Below are 14,402 nucleotides of genomic sequence, written 5' to 3'. Positions count from 1 at the left end.
AAGTTGAACATTGAACATTGAACATTGAACATTGAAGTTGTTGTTTCTGCCATTCTTTGGTGGCAACGCCATTGGTTTTCTGGTCTTACTTTGTTCTTCTGATTTTCCTCTGGTACATTCTGTTTATCCTGAGCGTACTGTGGGTCTTGAGAATAAGGGACAACCTCTCGCAAGTTGACCAGGGATGGATGAGCTGAGGCTGTTTGCCTCTCTAGCCCCATCCAGCAAGGGCCTTCCTGGGATACTTTATGGAGTGGTCCTGGTGTGGCTAACCTGGACTGTTAAAGAAGAGAGAGAAGAGGCCTTTGCTGTTAGTGTCGTGGTTCTGTCTCCTGCAATGTCTTCTCTGTCTTATAATTTGGATCTAGCACAATTAATCACACTGTAAAGGAGTCCAGGAACATTAAGCAGAATTTGCCATTTTCATGCAAAGCTGGAAGACGTGGCTATTTCATGTGTAGTGATGAGACATTTTTATGACCAACCCATCATATTACACACTGTGGATTTCCCATAAATAAAACAAAGCTGAAATGGGGGCTGCCGGCTATATGACAGCCCGGCTAACAACATCATGGGCACAACAGTGCTTTCTTGACACCTAATTTACTCAATTACATGAGTGATCATGTCGCTTGCTGCTTAAGCTCCTGCAATGTCTTTCCATAAATTATAATAAAGGGTGACTACCTTGGTTCTTGCCTTCCCACCCCCACCACCCAGTTTGTGTGTTTCCCAGAGAACACGCAAGAGAATATTCTGTGTGCCTCCCCCATCAGGTTAGGCATCCAGTAGAGACCACATCTGGTTTTTCTTTGTTAGTATTCCCTGTCTAGCTCAGGGTGTGGCATCCCAAAAGAACCCAGCAGAAGTTGGCTTGGTGGATGTGTGATCAGTGGGCAGCTAGTGTACTGCAGATCAGGGCAGCAACAAGCTGCAAACATCTCATGGACCTGACAGAGCTCATGTCCTCACCACGCTTCACACAGTGACGTCTGTAGGTATCTGATACGTCATCTAGAATCTCCTCCCCCACTCAGGCTCTTCAACTAGAGCCATTAAATGAGACGGATGCCTATGTAAACTACCTATGCTGTGACAAAGATGGAAGGAACATGCAGGAGGGGTGGGGGGAGGGAGAGAGGGTTGTTGAGAACTGGCTTCAGGGTGACGGGGGTGGGAGGACAGGCAGTCTCCCCTCTGCTCTGGGTTGCCTTGTGCTCTGCATGGCCCGACGTCTCAGTGCTGAGTGAGTGTAATTCAGGCCAGTCTTCAAACTGCATTCCCCCATCCCTACCTCCAAGTAAGGGAAACTCTTCTAGGGCGTGTTGGATACATTCAAACAACCCAGATGGTGGGTCTCGGGGAATTTATCTGCGTTCTTGCAGGGGATCAACTGGCCATCTGTCTGGTCTGCATCTCAGTATTGGAGTGAGTGTGTTTCTTGAGGACATGGACCTGGGCAGCCTCCTCCTGTGTTCTGGTCAGGCTATGAGGCTCCATTCCCAGCCACCTGCCAATCTCCCAGGATGTGGTCTCCCTTGGCTTAATGTAAGTGCAGGCCCCACCTGCCATACTTCTGGGTGGCTGCTCTTTGATTTTCCACAGCTCATTGGAAGACATGGAAGTCATATCTAATATGGAGACATGTACCTCTCTCCTCCTGCCTGAGAATTGATTGAAACAAGTGAAGCCAATGTATAGAATGCACTCACCATCTGAGCTCGCTGGTGGTCCACCAAGGGGAGTGGGCCCTTGTTACACAGTGGGGACCTTGGCCCTCCCTCTTTCTGTCTTCACAGCAGTCTGAGCTCACATTGCCACCTACATCTCTCCCAAGCTCAGGGTCCCTGGCCCTGTCTAAGGGGAGAGTCCTCAAGTCCTCTTTCCACCTGGTTACCTGCTGGGGTAGCCATTGAGCAAGAGTTTTGTATCATTTCTGTCTGGGGTGCCCAGAGGTGGGCTCCCAGCATCCTTAGGGACTCATCTTAAAGGGCTTGCTGGCACAAAGGCAGAGCCTCTGGGCATGTAAGGCAAGGTAGCTGAGCAGCTCAATCAGAAGCCAGGGCATGCGGCTCTGCAGAATCCTGGGGAGAAGCCAGGGATGTTCCTGCTCCCTTTCCAGGCCAACCAGGAACAGCTGACCTGGCTGCCTGGTGTCTCACCAGGGCTATGTGTTGGCGGGCAGAAGGGAGCAGAGGTCCGGTTGGGAAGGAAAGTCTGGGCAGATGGAGGCTCTGCCGGCCATGGAGGAGACAGGTGCATGTGGTCAGTGCAGAGAGGACTTGGCTGGGGTCCTCCTGCAGAACTACAGGGAGGATGGAGGGGCTGTCAGCCCTTGGGGTCCCTCAGGTGTCCCCCTTGGCAACACGACACAGTAGACCTGTATCGCCCAGCCTCTGTACTAATGGCATCACACACAAGTTCCTGGAAACTAAGAGCTTCAGTTCCTACACCTACAGAATGCGGGTAATCACCACCTCTCAAGGTGGTGATGAGCTAATGTTTGTGAGCAGGCTGGCTGTACTACACACAGCTGTACCTGAGTGAGATTATTATGTTTACCTAGTTTTGTTCCACATCTTAAGTGCTTACTTTTCTTGAAGGCCTTTACGGCAAAATGTTTAAAGATTGCCGAAATGGAACAGGTCAGGAAAAGTGGCTGCTGGGGCTCTTTCAGGCCCCAGTCTCAACCTTCCCCTACAATACCTTCCAGCGTCCAGCCTCCCCTCCTCTGAGCTGTCCATCTCACAGCCTCCAGACGGAGCTTTCTAAACCACACACCTGTTCTGTGCATTTTTTTGCTTTGCAGTCTCTACAGGAGAGGTGTGTGTTGTGCTGGGGATGTGGGAGGGAGCTGGGAGTGGAAGATGAGAGGAATAGCTCTGTCTGCAAGTTTGGGGTTGGGGTGTGTGTGTGTGTGTATGTGTGTGTGTGTGGGGGGGTCCTCATCTCCTGCAGGACAGTCCAGGCTCCCTGCCCTAGTCTCTGGCCTCCTTCTCTATTTCTCTCATAACTGCCCTGTGCTGATTGGTTGCCCCTGTCCTTAAACTCTGACACACTGATGATGTCTGTAACTGGGTGCCTTTCTCCAGCCTTTCTCTCTTCAGTTGCTTATTTCCAGCCCATTCTTTATGACTGGCTCAGGGTTGCCAGTGATGGAAATCCAATTCAGGATAGTTCACAGGAAATAGGAATCTGTTTTGACTCACAGAACTGAGAAGTTGTGCACTTCCCAATGCCACTGGGAGCAGGTGTTCAGGCTGCATGGGGGTACCTTCTCTCTGTCTTCTCCTCTTGTTCCTCTCTGTAAGCTTCACTCCTAGGCAAGCCCTCCAGCTGGCAGCCACGGTGATCAACTCGATGTTGAGACTTAAAATACACACAACATATGCCCTTACTGGTATGCCAGTGAGAACCCCTGAAGAGGGGCTCAGTAGGCTGGCTCGGGTCAAGTAGCCCATGATTGTGGCTGGGAGAGATGGGCAAGCTAGGCTGGGCTGCGTGAACTGAAGATGGGAGGCAATGCTGTTCCAGAGCAGAAGCTGGGTGCTCTAGAGGCCAGGCTGGCAAGCACAGTGGTGTCAGAAACCATCCTGGTCTGCTGCCCCATGCTTGAGGCTGTGGGCTAATGCACTTGCTGCTCTTATGAGTTGTTGCTTACCCTGGGACGGGGGGAGAGTGTCATACCCTGTCCCCAACCTTTGTTACTGTGATACTCACAGCAAACATACTACATGGAGCTGCAGAGTTGCTCTTTTTAACAACTGCCCCCCTTCGGTTTCAAGTGCTTTCCTAGGTGGGAAGTAAGAACTGGCACAATGACTCAGTAGCTAAATCCCCACCTTGCAACCGCCAGGATCCCATGTGGGTGCCAGTTTGTGTCATGGCTGCTCCACTTTCCATCCAACTCCCTGCTTGTGGCCTGGGATAAGAGTAGAGAATGGCCCAAAGCCTTGGGATCCTTCACCCCATGGGAGACCCAGAAGAAGCTCCTGGCTTTGGATTGGCTCAACTCCGACCTTTGCAGAGTTGAACCAACTTTTGGAAGTGAATCAACAAATGGAAGATCCTTCTCTCTGTCTCTCCTTCTCTCTATAAATCTGGCTTTCCAATAAAAATTGATAAATGTTTAAAAAAAGCACTGGGAGCTGTGTGTTACCTGCAGCCTTCTGAGCCTACAGTACAGCTGTATTACCTGGGGAGCCTGGAGAGGCTGTCCCAGACCTGTCACCATCACCCGCAGAGCCAACAAGTCATGTAACAACTGTGGCTCAAGACCTTTGACAATAGGAGTCCTCCCACACCGAGCTCTCAGGGCCGCCAGTGTTCTTCGATCACTTTCAGGTGAAGTCAGGCTGAGTCCCAAGCAGTCCCCAGAAGGGAGGCTGCAAGAGGGTGGCTCTTCCCTACTGCCGCTTCATGTCCCGAGTTCCCTCTGTGTGGTGCTCAGCAACAGGCAGCCAGGAGCTGAGGATGCCTTCGTGCTTGCTGCGGCTGGCATGTCCTGGGGGAACCTTCTGGTCCTGGGGATATTTGTATATTATGAATTAAGGACAAGTTTCAGGCCAGTTCTTGGGAGCAATTTCTTAAGAAAATGGTTCAGGTGAAATGAACTCTTCTGAATAATTCATTTTCCTTCTTGCAAACTTAAATTTGCCTTTAATGGAAAATTAACCAGATGTGGGCCCAGGGAGAGCTGGCAGCTCCTATGACGTTTATTCAAGAACAGAAAGAGACTGGGAAGGCTTTGCATTAAAAAAAATGTGCCTTTTGTCAGCTATGTTAAGAGAGAGAAGTGGCCAGAGTTTGGCATCACCCTCCACTGAGCGAGGCTGACCATGAACTCCTGCTGCTCCAGGGCAGGTCTGTGGGGCCAAGTTACTGAGCTGCTAAGCAGACAGGCCATTCAGGTGTAACGTTCTCTGGCTTCCAGGGAGCTGGTGGAAAAGGAGATCTGGCCTCATAGTGACGACTGTGGTTGTGGGGGTGGACAGTTTTCTCAGTCAGAAGTTCAGATGTTTGGAACTGAAGGAGTTCTCAGCACCCGATGCCCAGCGTTTTCTGAACTTACCACCTTGGTGAATTACCGCCGTATGGGTTTACCCTCTGCATCCTTGTTGACTCACTTTTTCAAAACATGAGCATGTCTGTTTGTAAAACAAAATGTGAGTCACTGAAACGCGCAGAAAACTGGACATTTGTGATAAATAGGAGACAACTGTCAAAATAAATCAAGAGGGAAATGGGAGTACGCTTGGACCAAAATCTAAAGGCTGTTCGAGAGGTGTTAAAGAAACACCTTAAGGTGTAATCAGAAGACTCGGAAGGGAGCAGAAAAGGGTGTATGTTGCTCTGTTGTTCAATTCATTATGATCATTGTGGTGCCTGGACCACCTTAAATCCACTTTGTAAGCCACCAGTCATGCCTGCCCGTCCTGCCCACACCAGAGCTCTCTTCATCCACCAGCTGTGCAGTAGATGTGAAGTGGGAGGTGATCCAGGAGCTTGAGTCTCTGCCTTGTATCTAGGAGACCAGGGTCTTGATTTCAGCCTGGCCCAGACCTGGCTGTAATAGGCATCTGGGGAGTGAACAAGCAGATGGAAGAGCTTTTTTCTCTCTCACTGCCTCCTTCTCTCTCTCTCTGACATGCTGCCATTAAAATATCTGATTAAACACATTTTTTTCTTTTAAAAAACCAAAACGATATCAATAAAGATGGAAGAGTAATGCCAACATACCTCAGAGGGTGTCAGACTTTAAGAACACATACATCCGCAAGGCGTTCTCTGAGCCTCCTGGGTTCTTGCCCCTCTGGAGCTGGACGGGCCTCCCCGATCTGCAGTGCCCTTTCTTTCTCAGCACCTGTGCTTTGGCGCAGAGGCTGGAGACCTTGTGGGAGGATTCACTGTGCTCAGCCCATGTGCAGCTGAGCAGATGGCTCACATGGAGCCCCAGGATGAGAAGAGCTTTGTTCTCCAGCCGCTGGGGAGTGACAGGGAAACCCAAGTGTGTGGTACTGGCTGGGATGTTGGACTCCAGGACTCTGTAGAGGAGTGGCCCTTCAAGGTGCCTTGTGGGTTCACATTTATGAACAGACTTCTGGACCATAAGGGAGCTTGAGGGAGGAAGTCGTCAGGGCTGTCTCAGCTGCTCTACCAAAGGCACCTGCTGAGTGCCTGAGTGAGACAAACACGACCTGTGCCTTTTCTTCTTTCATCTGTCTCTCTTGTCACTGGTCTAAAGGCTGTCCAAGGGGTGGTGGCAGTGTTTACTCCACTAGTACTCTCTTCCTGAATTCTTGTATAGCCCTTGAGACAGCCAGAGATGATCTCAGCCACTTCCAAAAGCCTGGCACTGAGGGCCCGTCACTAAGGACCACAACACCAGATGACTAGGATGCTGGAGCACCCACCTGTTGCTTGGCTGACCATCTTGGCTACAAGGCTGAGCTACAGCCCTTGCAAAGTCACTCATCATGGATGAGAATCCCACCTGTGATATACATCGGGGCTGGGAAGCTTAGAACTGAGCCTCTGGTCCTCAATTCAAGAGGAACAGGATGTTACTGATCCATCTATGAGAGGAACAAGGGGCAGGTGAGAGGCCCATGGCCAAGGGTTCTGGGACTTGGGTTGTAGTTAAGTGACATAAACTTGTTCCTTATTGGAGTAAGGTCATTTCTACACTCAACAGCTATAGAACCCTGAATAATCAAGTTTGAGCACTTTGGCTAATGGGGTCTGTGGGAAGACTTGTGATCAAGAGTGATCAGATGTCATTTCAGGGCCAATATCTCCAAAGTTGGACCTAGCATCTCCCAAGGCCTTGAAAGCTTAAATGCTCCCTGGGAAGGGATTGTGTGTGTGTGTGTGTGTGTGTGTGTGTGTGTGTGTGAATTCCATGTGCACATGGGTGTGTTGGGTGGAGAGCAAGTGCATAATAGTGTGTTGTGTGCAGTGTATGTTCATGGGCATGGTGTACAGGTGTGTACAGGAAACTGGGGGCAGGAACTGTCAGGAGGCAGGGGCTGCTGAAAAAGCAAACTACAGAGCCCAGGTTGATGTGAACTAAAGTCTCTGGGTGACACTGGGTGAGATGAGTCCCATTGCAGAGCTGTTGCTCTAGGGTCCCATTCCTGTCATGAGGCTAGGACAGGAGGGTGCTGTCCTGAGGGTGTCTCTCATTACAAAGGAAAGGCCTGTGAGGCAGAGGTCTGACAAAGGGACAGTGATGCCCCTGGTCAGAGAAACTATCTTCCTCTGGCAGATGTCCATACCAGGCTTGGTAAAGAAATGAGTATTAAAAGGAAAGAAGGCCCTCTTGAGTAGCTTAGCCTCTTCATGCAGGCATGGCTCTTTGAATACCTAGAGTTGTGACTTAAAAAAAATCCTGACTTGGCAGGCAATGAGAAGAAAATGTGTGAGTGACATCTGACCGTGGTCGGGCACAGTTTCCAATCAAAGATGACTGAGCAAATGGAAATGAGAGTTCACAGAGGGTTAATAAAGCTTTATTGCATAAACCAAACAAAGAATTCATGGAATGAGATGACAATGGGGAGCTGTCCAACAATATTCTTTGGGATGCGTCCAAGACTGTAATCAGAGGCAAGCTAATTCAGTACTAATTTTAGGAAAAAAAAACATGGGGGAAAAATGGATAATTAGAAAAGAAAATGGAAACACTAGAGGAATCATATAAACAAAAATTAGGTCCCTAAATACTGCCATAATTAATCACAGCCAGGGGTGAATCAAACCTCATCCTGTCTGGAAGAACTGAGTATTTCATAAAGTATACAAAGAGGGGCGTATAAGCAGCCAACACTATAGAGTCCCTTGTCAGAAATTAACAACCCCAACTGCAGGAGAGAAATAACATCTTCATTAACCAGTGGAGATGAAAAATGGACTCAGAAAATACAACAAATGCTTATATCGCTCAAAGCTCTGTCTCCTGCTATTGAAATTATATCCATGACTTTCAAAAATGTTTTTATATTTTCCTCTCAGAGGAACAAAATGATTCATTTTATAGGAAAAAAAAAGAGAAGAGGAAATAATTAAAGCTATAAAAACAATCCCCCATCACTGAGTGTCAGCATCCAGATGGTGACAATGTAGATTCCCCAAGAAGGACCCACCTGGGGGTTTTGGGTGTATTCTTGCTGGAGACCTGGAGGAGTCTACACTGTGAGTGTTCCTTTGTGTCTGCACTTGGTGGTTGCTAGCACTGGAAGGGTCTGTGCCTGGGTCCTGCCTAGTGTGTCTGCTGAGAGGGACCTCCGCTTTGCAGGAGAAACAGGTACTAGAACTGTAGATGTGTCCCTGAAAGACCAGGTGGCAGCATGAAGACAAGCAAGAGACACAAAGTCTCAGAGGCTGGTGTGTGTTCCTGAAGCAAGGGCTTCTGAATGCCGAGATGTTGTCCAGTCGCTGATTGAGACCAGGCTGTCCCCAAATGGAACTGTGTGGTGTGGGATTAGTGCTTGCTCCATCCTGAACAGAGGTTGCACAACCCCCCTGGAAGACATGTTGAGGTGGATTCAAGTACTGGATCTGCAAGGTCCTACTTGATTTTGTGTCTTATGTTTCTGAGACTACAAATCTGGATCCTGGAAGAATTTGTGATATATTTAGGATGTTTCTGGGAGAGAAAAAGTTTCTGGGCTAGCTTTTAGCAATTGGTTATTGTGGTGTGAGGTCTGAGTCACCCATAAGAAATTAAAGCACACTGCTTCTTTCGAATGACAAAGTGGGCTGGGGTGTGCAAGGGGCTCACTTCCTGTTTTGAGACTGACTTTCCTGAGTTACTTATGCTCATGATGTCAGAGAGCAGGTAGCAGAGAAAGTGCCTGTAGGGTCAATGCTAGGCATTCTCCTAAATGCACTTTATGCCTGATTGCATGGCAGTTCAGTTCTGAGTCCAGTTTAAGAGGTAAAGATGTAATCATGACGAACTTAAATGGCTTGTCCCAGGCCACATCTCTGATAGATGGTGAGGGGAATGGGATATGGGTCTAGGACATTCCATTCTAGAGCTGGATGAGCTGCTCTGAGCCCTCTTCCGCTTTGCCCTCTATCTCTCAGATACTGTGCCTCTGGCTAGACTGTTAGGCAGGTTACATTGAAATATTGGAGTTCCAGTGTAAGTCTCCATTGGGCAAGTCCTGTGTCTGCTGGTCAGATGAAGGCCACTGTGGCACCATGTTGTTCCTGTTCAGAGAGCAGTGATGGTGTGCAGAGGCTGGGGGTGGGAATAGCCTCACTCCTGTTGGGTAGTGCACAGCTGGAAGAAGCTTGGGTCCATGAGAAATCACTGTTCTATCACTTCATCAAGCTTCAAAGAAGCCTTCTTGTATGCATGTGCTTATTATAAATAAATGAACATAAGCTTTCTTTTAACTCTTTGAAAAATACCTGCTTAAAACCAGAGCTGCTCAGATGCTGTCCCTGGGGAGTGAGAAGCTCACTTGATCAGAAGGTGGTCTGTTCTTGCTGGAAAGGATGGGGGGTGGGCGGTTCTCATTAGCTGGGATTCAAAGACTGAGCACAGTTCTGTTAGTTAAACAGAATCTAAAACGTCAGCACAAAATAAACAACAGGATATGATTTAGCAGAGTCATTTTCTGTCTGAAGACTGAGTGATCCCAAGCATATTTCCTTGGCTGGTCTGAACTTTTGCATTTTCAGAGGCCAAGGTGTGGGGGCACACACACAAGAATGTTGGGGAGAAAGCACGCTGGTCTCCTTTGCTGAAGGGGTTGAACTGGTCTCATTCCTGACACGTGTGGGTACAAGGGTGGCACAGAACCAGTGAGCTGACGCTGACCAACCTACCTGTTTAGAAGTGGTTTGGGGGCTTGCCAACAATTAATCAGCAACCATCTATTGTGTGGCATCTGTAAATATGGGAATGCTGGGAATGAGCTCAGCCCTGAAGGGAAATGGACTGGGGGCAGCGAGCCTCTACTGCAGGTCTAAAAGGGTGACTGCTAGGAATTTCCTAGGGCGAGGAAAGTAATAAATAAAACAAAGGAATAAAAATGTTGATTTTGAAATAGACATTGTGATTCAATGGGTTAAGCTGCCGCTAGTTTTAAGTTCCAGTGAAGTGCTTGGTTTTAGTGCCAGTTATTCCACTTCTGATCCAGCTCCCTTGTAATGTACCTGGGAAAGCAGAAGATGAATGGTCAAGGACTTGAGTCCCTGACACCCACATAGGAGACCCAGATGGAATTCTGGGCTCCTGGCTCTTGCCTGACCCAGATACCGCTGTTACAGACCTCCCTTCAGGAAGTGAGTCAGTGGACAGAAGATCTCTCTCTCCCTACCTCCTTCGGGGTGTGTGTGTGGGGTGGGGGTAGGGATGAGGGTGTCTGTTTTTCTGCCTTTCAAATAAACAGGTAAGTGAACCTTTTTAAGAAAGAATTGAACTCAGGCACTATTTTTTGCCATGCTCGAGTGTCACATTATAAAGAAAGAAAGAAATAGAGAAGATCTATAGCACAGGGAAAACGATCTGTGAAGTGTTTAGGCCTTTCCCATTCTGCAATTAGCAATTTTAGGAAGAATTCAGTATTCCTTGAATAAATATTTTATAGTCATAATAGCAGTTGATACCATGGTACTTAAAAATGTTGGTAGAAATACAATTAAAAGATAAACTTGTTTTGGTAAAAAGAAACTTAAAACCCATGCATGCAAGTCTTTTCTTGAGCAACACTTTGCTGAGAAATATGCAAGACTTTTGTGTATTTCATCTCAGGGAACTCTGGCTTGCGCTGTGATAATCTGCTTTTCTTAGAGGAGTTGATACAGGCAGAGAGTGAGTCTGAGTTACGAAGCCGAAGCCACGTGGTGATGGGTGGAGTCCCAGAAGACACTGTGACTTAGGCTAAAAGACCAGAGAGCCTTGCAAGGTACCAGGCACTCTCCTGACACTGCGTTCTGGACAGTGCGCTCTATTGGGAGGACACTGAGTGGTAGGTTCACAATAATTGCAGGCCTGGAATCTTGGAGTGACAGATCTGGAGCTGTGGTTATCCACTTCTGCTTAGCAAGCCACCCCAGCATTTAATGTCTTCACAGTATAATCACAGATCTATAGATTGGTGGGTTGTGCCTTTTGGGTTTTGCCTGGGACCCCTCATGTAATGGCATTTGGCTAGAGGGCTGGGGTCTCTAATGTGAACTCACTTGTGTAATTGGCAGTTAGTGCTGGCTCTTGGCTAAGGGTGTTGGTGCTGCTCTGGGTGGGTTTTTTTTTGTAGCATGGTGGAATCAGGATTCATGGCAACAAGAGTGGAATCTGTCGGGTCCGTTAGGCTACCCAATTTGCACTTTGCTTTCATCCATGCTGTAAGTTAAAGTCGAACAGCCAGACTTCAGGAGAGTGGAAACCTGAACTCCATCTATTGGGGTAGGAAGTGGCCAAGTCATGTTCCTACGATTGCTAGCCCCACGGATGTAAGAGTCATTGGAGATGTTATAACCACTTCCCACTCTGGATTTGGGAGGAAGGCAGCCAGAAAGAGAATGCCATTTGCATGGGAAAGAACAGGAAGTATTTATTTTCATTTGTGCCTTTTGATGATAACTCAAAGGATACCAAAACAACTCATTATAAATCTGAATAATAAGAAGGAGTTATGTGGGGAGTGATGTTTTAACTCTGCAGGATGATCCATTTTGTACGTTAATAAAATGCTGAGGATCATTGAGATCATAGGCACAAAGTACTTTGAGCTGCTTGTAAGGCAGGAACTCTATCAGCATTAGGTGGGGTGTCAAAGAGCTCTGGCAAGGCCGTCTAGAGGAGGACGGACCCTGTTTTCCACCTGATTTTGGGTGTCTCTCAGCCTGGCTTCGTGCCGATGGACTTCACCCACTCTTCTTGGTGAGGAAAAGAGAAAGAAGGCTTCCACATTAGAGATTTGAAAATGGCTTTGTGCCAAGGTTAGAGTTGGAACTCCTGCTTCCTTGACTGGAGATGTATGTGGAAAGCTTTGTCAGTGGTATAACCCATTTCCCTGTCCTTGACTGGCATCTGTAGGAAGCAGCCGATTGCTGGAGTGATGTCCCCAGGTGCCAGCACCTGCTGTTTCCACACAGGGACAGTCAGCTAGAGTGCTGGGGGTGCCTCCCTTGACTGGGTTGAACTTCGCTGGTGCACAGGTCTCTGCTGCCAAAATTCAGGCAGATTTCAGTTCCACACTCACCTGATAGGCCTCCTCAGTGAATACCAAGCCACGTGAAAGGGGTATTCCCATGCTAGCAAAAGCTATTTTATGGTCTGATGCGACCAGGTCACTAATTTCCCCTAGGGCAAGAGACCTCTTTTCTGAAAATAAATCAAGCCTGTCTTGGAGGTTCAGTCTAATCTATTCATCAGATATTTGAATGGTACCATGTGCTAGAAATGGAGACACAGTGAGGAACAAAGTGAACAGAAACCTCTGTGCCATTGGAGCATTAAAGAATGTTCTAGCAGAGCATGGAGGCTGTAAAGGTCCCGAGAGGGAGCAGTTTGCTGGATTTTAGTGGCAGGAAGGAGGTCAGTTAGCAGGGAGTGAGTCAAGGCCTGGAGGATAGAGGTGTACTGAGAAAGACTCTTTAGGATCCATATAAAGATCATTTGAAATTTGAAAATCATTTAGATTTTTTTGGCATAGTACAGTAGGGTGTAGCTGAGGTCTACGCAGGAGCAAAAGTGGAATGATTTCTATGTTTCAAAGGCTCCTCTTGGGGCAAGCCTTTGGCACAACGCTTAAGATGCCATGTGGAATATCTGTGTCCCACATCAAAATCCCAGGTGTGCTTTTGATGTCAGCTTGCAGCTGATGCACAGCCTGGGGGGCAGGAGGTCATAAGTCCAGCCGGTAGGGACTTGTCACCTACTGCCCAGAAGGGGTATGTGGGCTGGATTCCTGGCTCCTTCCTGGCTTTGACCTATTGCGGGTACTTGGGGAGTGAAACAACAGATAGAAGATCTGTGTCTGTGTCTCTTTAAATGCGTCTACAGTTCAATTTAAAAATCATTATTTTTTTGGAAACAACAACAACAACGAATTAGTAACATCCCTTAAAAATAGTAACTTGAAAAGGGCGGGTGGGCGGAAGAGGGAACTGGGGGAAGGCTGCAGTGAAGGAGTAGCTGTAGGGGCTGGCCGTGGTGAGATGGCATGCCAGACTGGCGTGATTGTGAACAATAATTTGTTTTCGGTAATTAGCAAATCCTGCATTCATATCAACAATAAAACCTGAGTCTTCTGGGCCCGGTGCAGTAGCCTAGCAGCTAATGTCCTCGCTTTGCACGTGCCGGGATCCCATATGGCTGCTGGTTCTAATCCCGGCGGCTCTGCTTCCCATCCAGCTTCCTGCTTGTGACTTGGAAAAGCAGTCGAGGATGGCCCAAAACCTTGGGACTCTGCACCCACATGCGAGACTTGAATGAAGTTCCTGGCTCCTGGCTTTGGATCAACACAGCTCTGGCCATTGCAGCCACTTGGGGAGTGAATCAGTGGATGAAAGATCTTCCTGTCTGTCTCTCCTCCTCTCTGTGTATCTGACTGTCTTCTGAGAAGTCTTGCCTCTCTGGTGGGCTGGCCACCTGTTTCTCTGTTGTCCTTCTGTGAGGTCAGGGGTGAAAAGCTTTAAGAAGCATCAGTGCACTGAAGCTGTTGTGTCAGGACAGCCAGCCAGGCTCTGGGCAGAGAAATCATGGGGGTGTTTCTCAGTGTTTGATTTATTCCGTTAGCCAGCCTCTTTTTATGCTACTATGAGACTTTTTTTTTCCACTAACTATGCCTGGTAATGTTTTTCATATTGCTTAGAACCAGTTGTCTCTATTTTTTTCCCCCAGATGTTTTGCTATCTATTCTTGCTTTATTTTACACTAAAATGATTTTAAAATATTTCAGATTTACGAAGTGTGTTAAGAATAATGAGAGATGTCTACCTTATACTCAGCTTCTGAAATGCCTGCCAAGAACCTCTCCGAAGGCAGTGGAGGCCCACCCACCTCCTCCCAGTCTTCCCATCTCCCTCCAGGAGTGGCTGTTGCATGTGGGGTTTGATGTTCTCATCCATTTTATGCACACTTCATACCTGTGTGTGACCCAAGCGAAACAGTCATCTTTGTTTTTAAATTTTGTACAGGTGATGCAGTTAGTATGATGTATTGCTCTGGCTCATCTCCGCCGGAGCGGGTGGTATATTTTGTTGTAGGAAAACAATCACTGGGTAATGCTCCTGTTGATGGGCGTTTAGGGTGTATGTGGTTTTCCTTCATTATAGTTAATCTGTCCACTGACATTCTGCGTATGTCCGCTTTGTAGGTCTGTAAGAATTTCTCCTGGCTGTCTCGGTTCTGTTCCTAGGAGTGGAACAACCTGTTC

At 47.7% G+C, this 14,402-nt stretch overlaps 1 protein-coding gene across 2 annotated transcripts in view; it reads left to right on the top strand.

Moving 5' to 3' along the window:
* Window positions 1-14,402, top strand: part of EPHB1 (EPH receptor B1) — a 357,658-nt gene that overhangs the window by 57,280 nt on the left and 285,976 nt on the right. Inside the window, exon 1 of one of the 2 annotated variants that reach the window (XM_058657114.1) lies at window positions 2,467-2,546. The exons of the other annotated variant lie outside the window; for it this stretch is intronic. The gene's annotated coding sequence lies outside the window, so the exon portion shown is untranslated. Of the gene's footprint in view, window positions 1-2,466; window positions 2,547-14,402 lie in introns of those variants that run through there. 2 annotated transcript variants of the gene reach the window in all.

Source organism: Ochotona princeps, chromosome 30 (assembly GCF_030435755.1).
Source record: "Ochotona princeps isolate mOchPri1 chromosome 30, mOchPri1.hap1, whole genome shotgun sequence".
In the NCBI taxonomy this organism is placed as follows: Eukaryota; Metazoa; Chordata; class Mammalia; order Lagomorpha; family Ochotonidae; genus Ochotona; species Ochotona princeps.
The sequence above is the reverse complement of the archived record's forward strand: the minus strand, read 5'-3'. Positions and strand labels throughout refer to the sequence as shown.